At 48.8% G+C, this 13,429-nt stretch overlaps 1 pseudogene; it reads right to left on the bottom strand.

The window, feature by feature from the left end:
* Window positions 1–554: 554 nt before the first annotated feature.
* Window positions 555–2,711, bottom strand: LOC132344668 (testis-specific Y-encoded protein 1-like; annotated as a pseudogene).
* Window positions 2,712–13,429: the final 10,718 nt, after the last annotated feature.

Raw genomic sequence — 13,429 nt, 5'->3', positions numbered from 1 at the left:
CCAAGGCAGCCTGAAGCCACTTCGAGCGCAGCATGTGTGGTGTTGGTGGTGAGATCCGAGTGGTGAATGTGGAAATTCACCCAAGATCCCAAAGTCAGCACACAGGTGCATTGGGACCACTGAGAGGATGCCCTTTCAATGATAGGCCATTGCAGGGTAAGGGGCGGGAGTGAAGGGCCCAGTTAATCTCAAACTCAGTGAGCAGCAGGAGGCTGGAGGATGGCAGGACCCAGGGACGGATGATTCTGACACAGACCCTTAATTCACCCTGCCTCTAGGCCTCTAGAGGAATAGGGTATCACCTAGGTATCACCTAGGACTCTCGAGCTGCAACCATAGCTGACTTGAGGGAGACTGACTTCACTCACAGACACACCGAGTCCCCCATGCCCCCAGTCTCAGCAAGTCACCTGCTACATGCATAACCCAAATGCCGGCTCTGCAGCCAGCTTGCATGAGCCTGAGCATCCCATTTGGGAAAGGATAGTGTCCCGGCTACGATAAGGCTGTCCCTCAGGGCCTACCTCCAGACCCCCTCACTACATGTGTTTCTGTCAGTTATCTCTGATGGAAGAACCTTCCTCCCTGAGGTAGTACTTCAGGGGATCATCCCACACGTCATTGCTGATGAGCTGCTGGCAACCCAAGCAAGGTCAACCCAGGGCTGACCAGGCCCCAAACCTTCCCATGAGCAGCCAAGAACTCCACCATCAATCATCAACTTTGTGCAGGCCCAAAGCAACCCCACATCAGCAATCCTGTTCGATTCTGGGCCATTGTGGCCTGAAAGCCAGTTGAGAAAATTAAGGCTCCTGGTGTCTAGACTGTGGCTGGGGGATCCCCATTCAAAGTCCCAGAACCAGTGGACTGGAGTGGAATGACATGCCCTGTACCCTGCAGAAAGACAGGGGAGACTGGGGTGGACTCCACAGGTGGAGCATCTACATGCTTGCACACCCACATTCATCACCCTGGGAGCCACGTTTTACCAGTGATGTCAAGGTAATACTCCTTAATGATCACGGTGTTCAAGAAGTAGGAGTTGTCCTGAAAGGAAAAGACCAGCTTGCAGGGGGACTGCAGATGGTTCCACACCTGCACCTGCCAGGATAGGGAGGAGAGAAAAGGTGCAAACTTCTAGGGGCCTCAGCTTGCCTCCCAGGCAGGCATTAACAGCTTCCACGACACCTCTCTAAAGTCTCACAGTGCAGCAACATGGCTAACAGGATCCTCCCACTCCCCGCCAGGTCCCATACCCACCCTTCCTCAGTCTCCCTCACTGACGTTCAAGTCTATCATGTAGCGGAGAAAGTCTTGATCTTGGTTGCTGATCATGACGGAAACTTGAGGGTGGCTAATATTCTGCTTTAGGTCAAGAAGCCATTCAGGGAGCTACATGCCAGGCCAAAAAGAGCCAGGAGCATCAGTCCTAGTCTGGGGTGGAACAAGGATACTGGAAAAGGCATCTGCAAGGAGCTGGGTACTGCCTGTTACCTGGCCACCACTGATGTCATCAGGCTTTGCCATACCATCAGACACGCTCATGGCTCTGGGCCTCTTGTTGTGGTGTGCATCTGAGGTGGTCTGCATTCTCCAAGCAGGGGCTATTTCTGACCACTACTGTTCTCCTCCAGACCTGTGTATGCTGGGTAGTGGCATGTCACTGCTTACATGGTCAGATTTGCAGTCCTGTGACAATCCGTGTTTGAAAGCAAAGGGGTTGTGTGTGTGTGTGTGTGTGTGTGTGTGTGTGTGTGTACGTGTGTATGTATATGTGTGTGTGTTGTGTGTGTGCATATGAATGACTCACATGTCTCAGCTATATGCCAGGATCACCCGCATTTACAGCAATAACTGTGTGCCGATGCTGCTCTGGTGTACCATCTCTGGTCATTCCTGACTTGGAGGCCTCAGATACTGCTCCTCCTCAGATGCAGGCCTGAAGGAGACACTCAAAGGTATGGCTGCAACGTGTACATATGTAGCCCTGCCCGGATCCTACTCGGCTGGGCCTTTGGAGCTTGCCAATTGCCCAGGACCACATTTCTTTCAGGGGCCTCCAGTGCCCTTCCTGTGCCCTCGCCCCTCCCCCTCCTCCTGCTCCTGCCCCATCTCCTCCTTCTCATGAGCAGCGGACCCAGAGGAGCAGCAGAAAGGATACAGTTTTGGCTCAGAAGCCAGGGATGCCCTGGATGATGGCACTCCCCCAAGCCAAGTGATGCTTCCTCCTCTGATGGTAGGCCCTGTGGTTTTGCTCACACTCAGAGCTCAGTTCCACCTGCAGGGCGGCCAAAGCCTTCAGGACATCTAGCACTTGGTGCTCACTCGGGCCTCCCGGCCTGTCCTGGCCTTGCTCCTTCACCGTCTTCTCCTCCAGCTCTTGGGAGAACCACTGTTCCCACTGCTCATCTGCCACAGCTTCCACCTCTTCCATGATGTCTTCTGCAAGCAGCTGGAACTTCCACCCGATACCTGCCACGTCTCCGTCCACCAGGGTCTCGCTGTCTTGCACGGCCTCCACCCTAGAGAGGATGGCTTCTTCACCTGGCGTGACAACTGGTGGTTGCAAGGTTCCAGCTGCACACAGCCTCAGGACGGCAGATCCAGGGTTGAGGGGTGGGGGTTTCTTCCTGAGTACTGGGGCTCACAGCTAAGAAGGTCGGGGGTTCCAGGACACTCCCGCCTTCCTTTGATTGCCTCTCACGCTCCTCTTGGCCCAAGCTGGGGCAGATGTGAAGGGACACGATATAACAGCACAGACAATGGTGCATAATGGCGGCCCAGGCTGCAGTAAACCTGTGGGACCCACTAGCTCTTTGGGGGTGGGGAGTGAGGGGGATCGTCGGGAGGTGGGGATTGGTGTGTTGGGGATGCCGTGAGGCCAAGGAAAGGGGTGCCGCACAGCCCAGGCCAGGGTGAACGGGCCCTGGGACATCAGCGGAAAACAGGCAGGAGCCTAGGCTGTGAGCCACGCACAGGCTCCTTGCCCAAATCTAGACCAAAGGCGGAGAGGGTAGTGGGCGGCACCCTTATGGACATGCCCCTAGACCGGAGGGCATCTTCCGCGGTTCCTGTGCTCCGGTGCCCCGACGTGGCCAGATTCTGCCCCAGGAATGTAGAGGGTTTTGCATATGGCTGGGGTAGCCCCAGGCGCTGTCATTGACCTGGCTCTGGAAATTCCAGCCACGGGTTCCTGCTCCGCAATCCAAACAATACACTCCTGTGTCCCCTAGAACCGGCAATAACTGGGAGCTCTCCCCGACTATCCCAAGGATATGCAGGGGTGCCAAATGGCTGGATACTTTTCTTCATGGGACAGGGAGCCTGTTGCTGTCCTGATGCTAGGGGAGTAGGGAAAAAACCCCAAATTTGCTACAGTTGATCTTCACTGTTCAGGGAGACCAGAGCCTTAGGGTGCAGAGCTCGCTCTTTGTCTCTCTATCTTTGCTTCCGGCATAGCACTGTTTGGGGCAATCCTTCTGTATGTGTACCAGGGGCTGATGTCTGTGTGTCTCTGTCTCTCTAAGTAGTGTTGTTGCCGTCTGCCACTCTCTGGACAGCAGCTCTTAGAAAAGACGCTTATCATTTGCAAGCCCTTCGCATCCTGAGTGAGTTGCAGCCATGGGAGATTAGACGGTTTTAGTCCACACGTTCGGAGAGAGCTTTCTCAACCTTGAGAGCCAACAGTGGGCGGTCACTGCTGAACTGCAGAATTGGACGTGCGACCCTCCCTCCCTCGCTGGACAGATGTGAACACTGCACAGGCCTGAGGTGGCTTGGCCACACTTTGCACAGAGGGAGAAATGGGGCCCGCTCTGCTGGCATGAGGGAACTCCCTGAACCTTGTTCGAATGCCTGCCAGGGAGACTCTAAAGACAGTTCCCCTTAAGTTCCATGACTCACCGGTGTCGGAGACATGCATGTCTGCCATTTACCCTATTGAGGCCCTTTCAAAGTGGCACTGTTCTCCATGTGAGAACACATCCCAGCCTGCCCTGTCACCCAAGCCTGTGGGGCCTGGAGCAGCAAGAGGACCAAGCTAAGCCAGCCATCCTATAGTCCTGATATATGATACATGCATTCTACAAAGAGCTTGAACATGGGCAGGACCCACCTGATTCAGTGCAAGGACTGAGATGTGGGCTCAAGAGTGTTTGTTGGGGGTTTGAACAAAGGCAGGACCCAGCCTGGTTCATTGGAGCGACTGAGATGTGGCCTCAGGAGTGTCTGTCTGGATGAACAAGGGGTGGATCCAGCCGCGATCAGTGCAGGGACCGAGATGTGGGCTCAGGAGTGTTTTTCGGGTGCTTGAACAAGGGCAGGACCCGGCCTGGTTCAGAGAAGGGACCCAGATATGGGCTCAGGAGTATTTCCCACGGATTTCAGCAAGTGCTGGACCTAGTCTAGTTCAGTGTAGGGAACGAGATCAGCCTGAGAGTCAAATGCACGCCAAGGAGTGTTTGTCAGGGTCTTGAACATATGTAGGACCCAGCCTAGTCCAGTTCAGGGGCAAAAAATGGGGTCAGGAGTGTTTGTCTGGGCTTGAATATGGGCAGGACCCAGCCGCTATCAGTGCAGGAACCAAGATGTGGTCTTAGGAGTGTTTGTCGTGGTTGATATGGGCAAGAACCAGCCTGGTTTGGTGCAGGAACCGGGATGTTGGCTCAGCAGTGTTTGTCATGGCTTGAACTTTGGAGGGACCCACCCTGGTTCAGGGCAGCGAGTGAGATGCAGGCTCAGTAGTGTTTCCTGGGGGATTGAACAAGGGGAGCACACACCTTATTTCAGGGTCAGGGAGCAATTTGTGGGCTCAGGATTGCTTGCTGGGGCTTAAATAAGACCAGAAACCAGCCTTTGAGTCAGATGCAGGCCCAGAACAGTTGGTCAGGGACTTGAATATGTGCAGTTCCTGGCCTGGTTCAGTGAAGTTTCTGATGTGTGGGCTCAGGAGTGTTTGTCAGGGGTTTCAACAAGGGCAGGACCCAGCCTGCCTCAGTGCAGGGACCAGGATGTGGGTTCAGGAGCATTTGCAGGGGACTTCTGCAAGTGCTGAACCCAGCCTATTTCAGTGCAGGGAACAAGATATTGGCACAGGAGTGTTTGTAAGGGTCTTGAACAAGTGTGTGGATCACAGTAAAGTGTGGGAAATTCTGAAAGAGATGGGAATACCAGACCACCTGATCTGCCTCTTGAGAAATTTGTATGCAGGTCAGGAAGCAAGAGTTAGAACTGGACATGGAACAACAGACTCATTTCAAATAGGAAAAGGAATACCCCAAAGCTGTATATTGTCACACTGTTTATTTAACTTACATGCAGAATACATCATGAGAAACGCTGGACTGGAAGAAACACAAGCTGGAATCAAGATTGCCGGGAGAAATATTAATAACCTCAGATATGCAGATGACACCACACTTATGGCAGAAAGTGAAGAGGAACTGAAAAGCCTCTTGATGAAAGTGAAAGTGGAGAGTGAAAAAATTGGCTTAAAGTTCATCATTCAGAAAATAAAGATCATGGCCTCCAATCCCATCACTTCATGGGAAATAGATGAAGAAATAGTGGAAAAAGAGGCAAACATTATTTTTCTGGGCTCCAAATCACTGCAGATGGTGACTGCAGCCATGAAGTTAAAAGATGCTTACTCCTTGGAAGTAAAGTTATCACCAACCTAGATAGCATATTCAAAATCAGTCTAGTCAAGGCTATGGTTTCTTCTGTAGTCATTTATAGTTGTTAGAGTTGGACTGTGAAGAAGACTGAGCGCCAAAGAATTGATGCTTTTGAACTGTGGTGTTGGAGAAGACTCTTGAGAGTCCCTTGGACTGCAAGGAGATCCAACCAGTCCATTCTGAAGGAAATCAGCCCTGGGATTTCTTTGGAAGAATGATGCTAAAGCTGAAACTCCAGTCCTTTGGCCACCTCATGCGAAGAGTTGACTCATTGAAAAAGACTCTGATGCTTGGAGGGATTGGGGGCAGGAGGAGAAGGGGACCACAGAGGATGAGATGGCTGGATGGCATCATTGACTCGATGGACGTGAGTCTCAGTGAACTCCTGGAGTTGGTGTTCGACAGGGAGGCCTGGCGTGCTGAGATTCATGGGGTCGCAAAGAGCCAGACATGACTGAGCGACTGATCTAATCTTAACAAGTGTAGGACTCAGCCCAGTTCAGTGTAGGGAGCGAGATGTGGGCTCAGAAGTGTTTGTCAGGGCTTCAACGTGGGCAGGACCCACCTGCTTCAGTGCAGGGACCGAAATGTGGCTTCAAGAGCATTTATCAAAGTCTTGAACAAGGGCAGGAACCAGGCGGCTTCAAGGCAGGGCGTGAGATGCGGGTACAGGAGTGTTTCCAGGGGGATTGAAAAAGGGGAGGACACACCTTAGTTCAGGGGCAGGCAGCGAGTTGTCAGCTCAGGATGGTTTTGTGGGGGCTTGAACAAAGTAGAAACCATTCTAGTTCAGTGCAGGGATGGAGATGTTGGCTCAGGAGTGTTTGTCAGGGATTTGAATGAGGGCAGGGACCAGCGTACTTCAGTGCAGTGAATGAGATATGGGCTCGTAGTGTTTCCTGGGGTATTGGTCAAGGGGAGGACACACCTTACTTCAGTGGCAGGGAGAGAGTTTTCGGCTCAGGATTGTTTGCCGGGGCTTGAACAAAGGCAGGAACTATCCTGGTTCAGTGCAGGAACCAAGATGTTGGCTCAGGAGTAGTTTGTCAGGGTCTTGAATAAGTGCAGGACACAGCCTAGTTCAGTGCAGGGATGGTGGTGGAGGCTCAAGAGTGTTTGTCGGGGAGGTTGAACAAGGGCTTGACCCAGCCTATTTTAGTGCAGGTACTGAGATGTGGGCTTAGGAGTTTTTGTCAGGGATTTTGACAAGGTCTGGACCCAGCCTGGTTCAGTGCAGTTCGTGAGATGAGGGCTTAGTAGTGTTTCTGGGGGTTTGAACAAGGGAAGGACTCACCTTAGTTCAGGGGCAAGGAGCGAGTCGTCGGCTCAGGATTGTTTGTCAGGGCTTGAACAGAGGCAGAAACCATCCTGATTCAGTGCAGGGATGGAGATGTTGACTCAGGAGTTTTTGTCAAGGAGTTGAACATGGGCAGGACCCAGCGTAGTTCAGTGCATGGACTGCGATGCATGCTCAGGAGTGTTTGTCGTGGGTTTGAACAAGGGCAGGACCCAGCCTAGTTCAGTGCAGTGACCGAGATGCAGGCTCAGGAGTGTTTGTCGTGGGTTTGAACAAGGGCAGGACCCAGCCTAGTTCAGTGCTGAGACCGAGATGTGGCCTCAGGAGTATGTGTAGGGGGATCGAACAATGGCAGGACCTAGACTCGTTCAGTCGGAGAAGTCAATGGCACCCCACTCCAGTACTCTTTCCTGGAAAATCCCATAGATGGAGGAGCCTGGTGGGCTACAGTCCACAGGGTCACTAAGAGTTGGACACGACTGACCGACTTCACTTTCACTCTCATTCTTGGAAAAGGAAATGTCAACCCACTCTAGTGTTCTTGTCTTGAGAATCTCAGGGATGGGGGAGCCTGGTGGGCTGCCATATATGGGGTCGCACAGAGTCGGACACAACTGAAGAGACTTAGCAGTGGTAGCAGCAGACTCGTTCAGTGCAGTGACCGAGATGTTGGCTCAGGAGTGTTTGTCAGGGTCTTGAACAAGTGTAGGACCCAGCCTAGTTCATTGTAGTGAGTGATATGTGGGCTCAGGAGTATTTGTCGTGGCTTGAACATGGGCAAGAACCCATCTGCTTCAGTGCAGGGACTGACATGTGGGTTCCAGAGTATTTGTCAGGGTCTTGGACAAGGGTAGGGCCCAGACGGCTTCAGTGCAGGGAGTGATATGTGGGATCAGGGGTGTTTCCTGGGGGGCAGAGAGTTGAACAAGGGGAGGACACACCTTAGTTCAGGGGCAGGGAGCTAGGTGTCGGCTCAGGATTGTTTGCCAGGGGGCTTGAACATGGACGGTGCATGGACAGAGATGTTGGCTCTGGAATGTTTGTCGGGAGTTTGAACAGGGGCAGGACCCAGCCTAGTTCAGTGCAGGGACTGAGATGCAGGCTCAGGAGTGTTTGTCAGGGTCTTCAACAAGGGCAGGACCCAGACTGCTTTTGTGCAGGGACCGAGATGTGGGTTGAGGAGTATGTGTTGGGGGATCTAACAAGGGCATGATCTAGACTGGTTCAGTGCTGGGGATGTGATATGGACACAAGAGTGTTTGTTGGGGTCTTAAACAAGGGCAGGACCCAGCCTAGTTTAGTGCAGGGACTGAGATGTGCGCTCAGCAGTATGTGTTGGTGGATCTAACAAGGGCATGACCTAGACTGGTTCAGTGCACGAACTAAGACGTAGGTTCAGGAGTATTTATCGGGGTCTCAGAGCAGGGAGTGAGATGAGGGATCAGGAGTGTTTTCTGGGGGATTGAACAAGGGCAGGACAGACCTAATTTCAGGGGCAGGGAGCGAGTTGTGTGCTCACGGTTGTTTGCCGGAGGCTTGAACAATAGGCAGGACTCAGCCTGCTTCAGTGCGGGGACTGAAATGTGGGCTCAGGTGTATGTGTTGGGGGATCTAACAAGGGCAAGACATAGACTGGATCTTGTGCAGGGCATGAGATTCAAGTGTAGGAGCGAGCCTAGTTCAGTGCAGTGACCGAGAGGTTGGCTCAGGAGCATTTGTCGGGGCTTGAACATGGGAAGGACCAACCTGCTTCAGGGCAGGGCCCGAGATGTTGGTTCAGAGGTATGTGTCGGGGGACTAACTAAGGAAGAACCTAGACTGGTTCAGTGCAGTGACCGAGATGTGGACTCATGAGTATTTTCCAGGGGTTTGAGCAACTGCTGGACCCAGCCTAGTTCAGTGCAGTGACAGAGATGTGGGCTCAGGAGTGTTTCTCACGGTTTGAACATGGGAAGGATACAGCCTGCTATCGTGCAGGGACCAAGACTTGGGCTCAGGACTGCACTGGAAAAAGGTGATTCCATTACTAATGAGTGTAATGCCTATGTATAACAATTAGGTGTAACTAGTCCATTGTGCCATTTAGGAGCACCTCAAGATGCAAGGCAAATGCAAGGAAGTAGGAAAGGGGGAATTAACAGTACCACAATTATAATGGGGGACTTTAATACCCCACTCACACCTATGGATACATCAACTGAAAAGAAAATTAGCAAAGAATCATGAGCTATAAATGTACTTGTGTGTGTTATCTGCCTTTACACTTACTGTAGTGCCTCTAGTATGGCAGGAGGAGATACTATATAGTTGGCCATATTTAGTAGTGTCAGGAAGTTACCTAGAACAATTGGTAGAGTTGGGAAATTGATAGAAAAGTCCTAATACAAAGATGTACCTTCTAACTAGTGCTATCTTCCTTTTTCTTAAGTGGAGAAGTACTCACCAAGAAAGTGAAATCCCAGATATCAGGTTATATGATCTCATAATGGGAATTTTCCTAAGATAGCAGTCTACATGCATATAAGTGAGTCCTGGCTCGAGCCCCGTTAATTATGCTAAATGTTAGAACATGTCTGATAGAACACATCTCCGACAAGTCTCACACACCCTCCCTAAATTAATATCTCTTGAATTTCTAAGCTATGACTCTCTACTTGGTATAGTATCATAGGCTGAGGCTTTAAGGTTGTAAAAGCTCATAAAGGACAGAGACCACTTTAATTTATTACATTTGGAAATATCTCCTCAAGGCCTGCAGCCAGGTCTGGAGCAGCTGCCATCACCCTAAATGTCCAGAAGCTAGATCTGAAATCTGCCCTTCATTCTCCTCTCCAACTTCCTCCATCTTATCACCAACCTGTGGTGTTGTCTGTCCCTTGCCCTGGAAAGGTACTTTGTTCTTACAGTCTTCATCATCTTCCGTGGGTGCCTACCCATTGCCTATATTTCATACTGTCTGCTGATTGAATGAACACAATTTATGAATGGAAAGCAGAGGCTGAAGACAGGCCTGCACAGAAGCTTCTGAAGTTACCTAGTGGGAATCTGCATTGACATGTGGCTACGTTGAGTGTTATTAGTGACTTGAATCCTGTTCACTTGGGCATCTGGGAAATGCACATTTTCAGTCTGAAACTGGCACAAAAGGCTTTTTTTTTATTATTTCATTTTTGTGTACACCTTCTCTATAGTGTCCTATACCTGGTACTGTTACCTCCAAATATTCCCAGTTGAATGTGTCTTGGGCCTGATATGCACATATTCTGTCTTTTAGGCTTGGCTAAGATGGGAGGTTCAGAGGTCTTGTTGACACAATTTCTCAAATCGGTAGAGGACTTACAATCTACAATCTTTATCCATTACCAGGACATGTCCTTTGAAGGGCTGCAGGTGTTAACAATGAACTTGCCTGGACCCGTGCTTTTGTGGCCCTAATGGCCCTTCATAGAACTGAGGACCATTTGATTATCCTTAGGCACTTCAGTTTGGACTGGATTTTATCCTTTTGTTTGTTTTTTAAGCAGATGTATACTTTGCAAGCTAGAATTGGTCTTGTGGGGTTCTCACAAATTCAGAGGACTGGCAGTAAGACTGGTGGCCATAGATGAGAATTTTTGCCATGGAAAAGGTGACCTCATCACACCTGAAAACCCTCTGTGGGAAAGGCCCAGGTGGCTCCAACCATTTACAGGAGACCTTGTGATCCTGTAAGCTCCCCAATGGCTAGTGCAGCCTATTGTCTTGGTTAGGGAAGGTTAACGAAGGCATGATTACCATAATGTGCTTGCTTTGTGTCATCACTAAAGTAATAGGCAGAAATTGGTTTAGATAACATCCATTTGCAATGACCATTCCTCAGGATTGGTGAGGTCCCATCGTCAGGATTCAATTGATGGGTAAGAGAGTTCTTTACCATTTCCATTTTGCTGAGAACCTAAGTAAGTACGGTGAGTATCATTAAGTACTTAGTCCAGTCCGACTTCTGACCCCATGGATTGCAGCATGCCAGGCTTCCCTGTCAATCACCAACTCATAGAGCCTGCTCAAACCCATAACCACTGATTCCGTGATGCCACCAAGCATTTCATCTTCTGTCGTCACCCTCTCCTCCAGACTTCAATCTTTCTCAGCATCAGGTTCTTTCCCAATGAGTCAGCCTTTCATTTCAGGTGGCTAAAATATCCAGGATCCAGTTTCAGCATCAGCCCTTCCAATCAATATTCTGAACTGATTTCCTTTAGAATTGACTCCTTTCATTTCCTTGCAGTCCAAGGGACTCTCAAGTGTTTTCTCTAACACCACATATCAATAGCATCGATTCCTTGGAGGTCAAGATTCTTTAGGTCCAATTCTCATCTCTGTACATAGCTTTGATGAGACTGACCTTTGTCTGCTTTATAATGTGCCGTCTAGCCTGGTTGTAACTTTTCTTCTAAGCAGAAAGCATATTTTAATTTCCTGAACAGAGTCACCATCTTCAGTGATTTTGGAACCTGCTCCCCCCAAATAAAGTTTCTCAGTGTTTCCGTTGTTTCCCCATCTTTATGCCATGAAGTGATGGGACTAGATGCCATGAATCTCATTTTGAATGTTGAGTTTTAAGTCACCTGAATCACTCTCCTCTTTTACTTTCCTCAAGATACTCTGTAGTTCTTTCCGTGTTCTGCTACATGAATCATGCCATCTGCATATCTGATGTTATTAATATTTCTCCCAGAAAACTTGATCCCAAACCCTGTTTCATTCAGTCTGGCATTTTGTGTGATGAACTCTTCATGTAAGTTCAATAAAGAGGTTGACAGTACAGCCTTGAAATATTCCTTTCCCAACTCAGAACCTGTCTGTTGTTCCATTTCCTTTTCTGACTGTTACTTCTTGAACTGCATACAGATTTATCAGGAGGCATATAACATACTCTAGTAGTCCCATGTTTAGAAGAATTTAAAATGTTTTGTTGTGATCTACACAAACAAGACTTTGGCATAGCCAAAAAGGAGTAGATGTTTTTCTGGTGTTCTCTTGCTTTTTTGATAACCCAACGTGTGTTGGTAATTTGATCTCAGGTTCTTCTGACCTTTCTAAATCGAGCTTGAACATCTGGAAGCTCATGGTTCACATTCTATTGAAGCCTGGCTTTGGGAATTTTGAGCAATACTTTGCGAATGTGTGAGATGAGTGCAGTTAAGCAGTAGTTTGCACATTCGATGGATTGCCTTTTATTGTGGTTGGAATGAAAACTGAACTTTTCCAGTCATCTGGTCACAGCTGTGTCTTCCAAATCTGCTGGCATATGGAGGGCAGCACACTCACAACATCATCTTTTAGAATGTGAAAGAGCTCAACTGAATTCCATCACCTCCATGAGCTTTGTTTATAGTTATGCTTCTAAAGTCTAAGACTTGACTTTGCATTCCAGGACGTCTGGCTCTAGGTGAGTGATCACACCATTGTGCTTAACTGGGTCATGAAGATCTTTTGTGCATAGTTCATCTGTGTATTCTTCCCTCCTCTTCTTAAGAGCTTCTGCTTCTGTTATCTCCATACCATTTCTGTCCTTTATTGTGCCCCTCTTTGCATGAAATGTGCCCTTGGTATCTCTGATTTTCTTGAAGAGATCTGTAGGCTTTCCCATTCTATTTATTTCCTCTATTAACTGGTTTTGATAACTGAGGAAGGTTTTATCTCTCCTTGCTATTCTTTGGGACTCTGCACTCAAATGGGTATTGTTTTCATTTTCCCGTTTTTGTTTTGCGTCTTTGGTCTTTTCAGATCTTTGTAAGGCCTCATCACTTTGTCATTTTGCATTTCTTTTATATGGGAATGGTCTTTATCCCTGATTACTGTACAATGTCACGCCTCCACCCATAGGTCTTCAGGCACTCTGTCTATCAGATAGAATCCCCTGAATCTATTTATCACTTCCACTGTATAATCATAAGTGTTTTGGTTTTGCATGTGTAAAATATGCTAATCCCCTATTTCATGCAGAGAAATCTTCACCCAGACTTTTTTCAAAGAAATACAGAGAACCCTTTCTGTTATTCAGGAAATATATGAAATATAGCTGTACCTATTTGATGTTTTAGCTCAAATATCAATTTCTGATTCATTGAAAATTCTCTATTTCACGTATACAGTTCAGTTCAGTTTAGTTCAGTCACTCAGTCGTGTCTGACTCTTTGCAACCCCATGAATTGCAGTATGCCAGGCCTCCCTGTCCATCACCATCTCCCGGAGTTTATTCTAACTCACTTCCATCGAGTCAGTGATGCTGTCCAACCATCTCATCCTCTGTCATCCCCTTTTCCTTCTGTCCCCAATCTCTCCCATCATCAGAGTCTTTTCCAATGAGTCAACTCTTCCTATGAGGTGGCCAAAGTACTGGAGTTTCAGCTGTAGCATCAGTCCTTCCAAAGAAACCCCAGGGCTGATCTCCTTCCAAATGCACTGGTTGGAT

The sequence above is a fragment of the Bos taurus genome, chromosome Y (genome assembly GCF_002263795.3).
Source record: "Bos taurus isolate L1 Dominette 01449 registration number 42190680 breed Hereford chromosome Y, ARS-UCD2.0, whole genome shotgun sequence".
Taxonomy (NCBI): Eukaryota; Metazoa; Chordata; class Mammalia; order Artiodactyla; family Bovidae; genus Bos; species Bos taurus.
The sequence above is the reverse complement of the archived record's forward strand: the minus strand, read 5'-3'. Positions and strand labels throughout refer to the sequence as shown.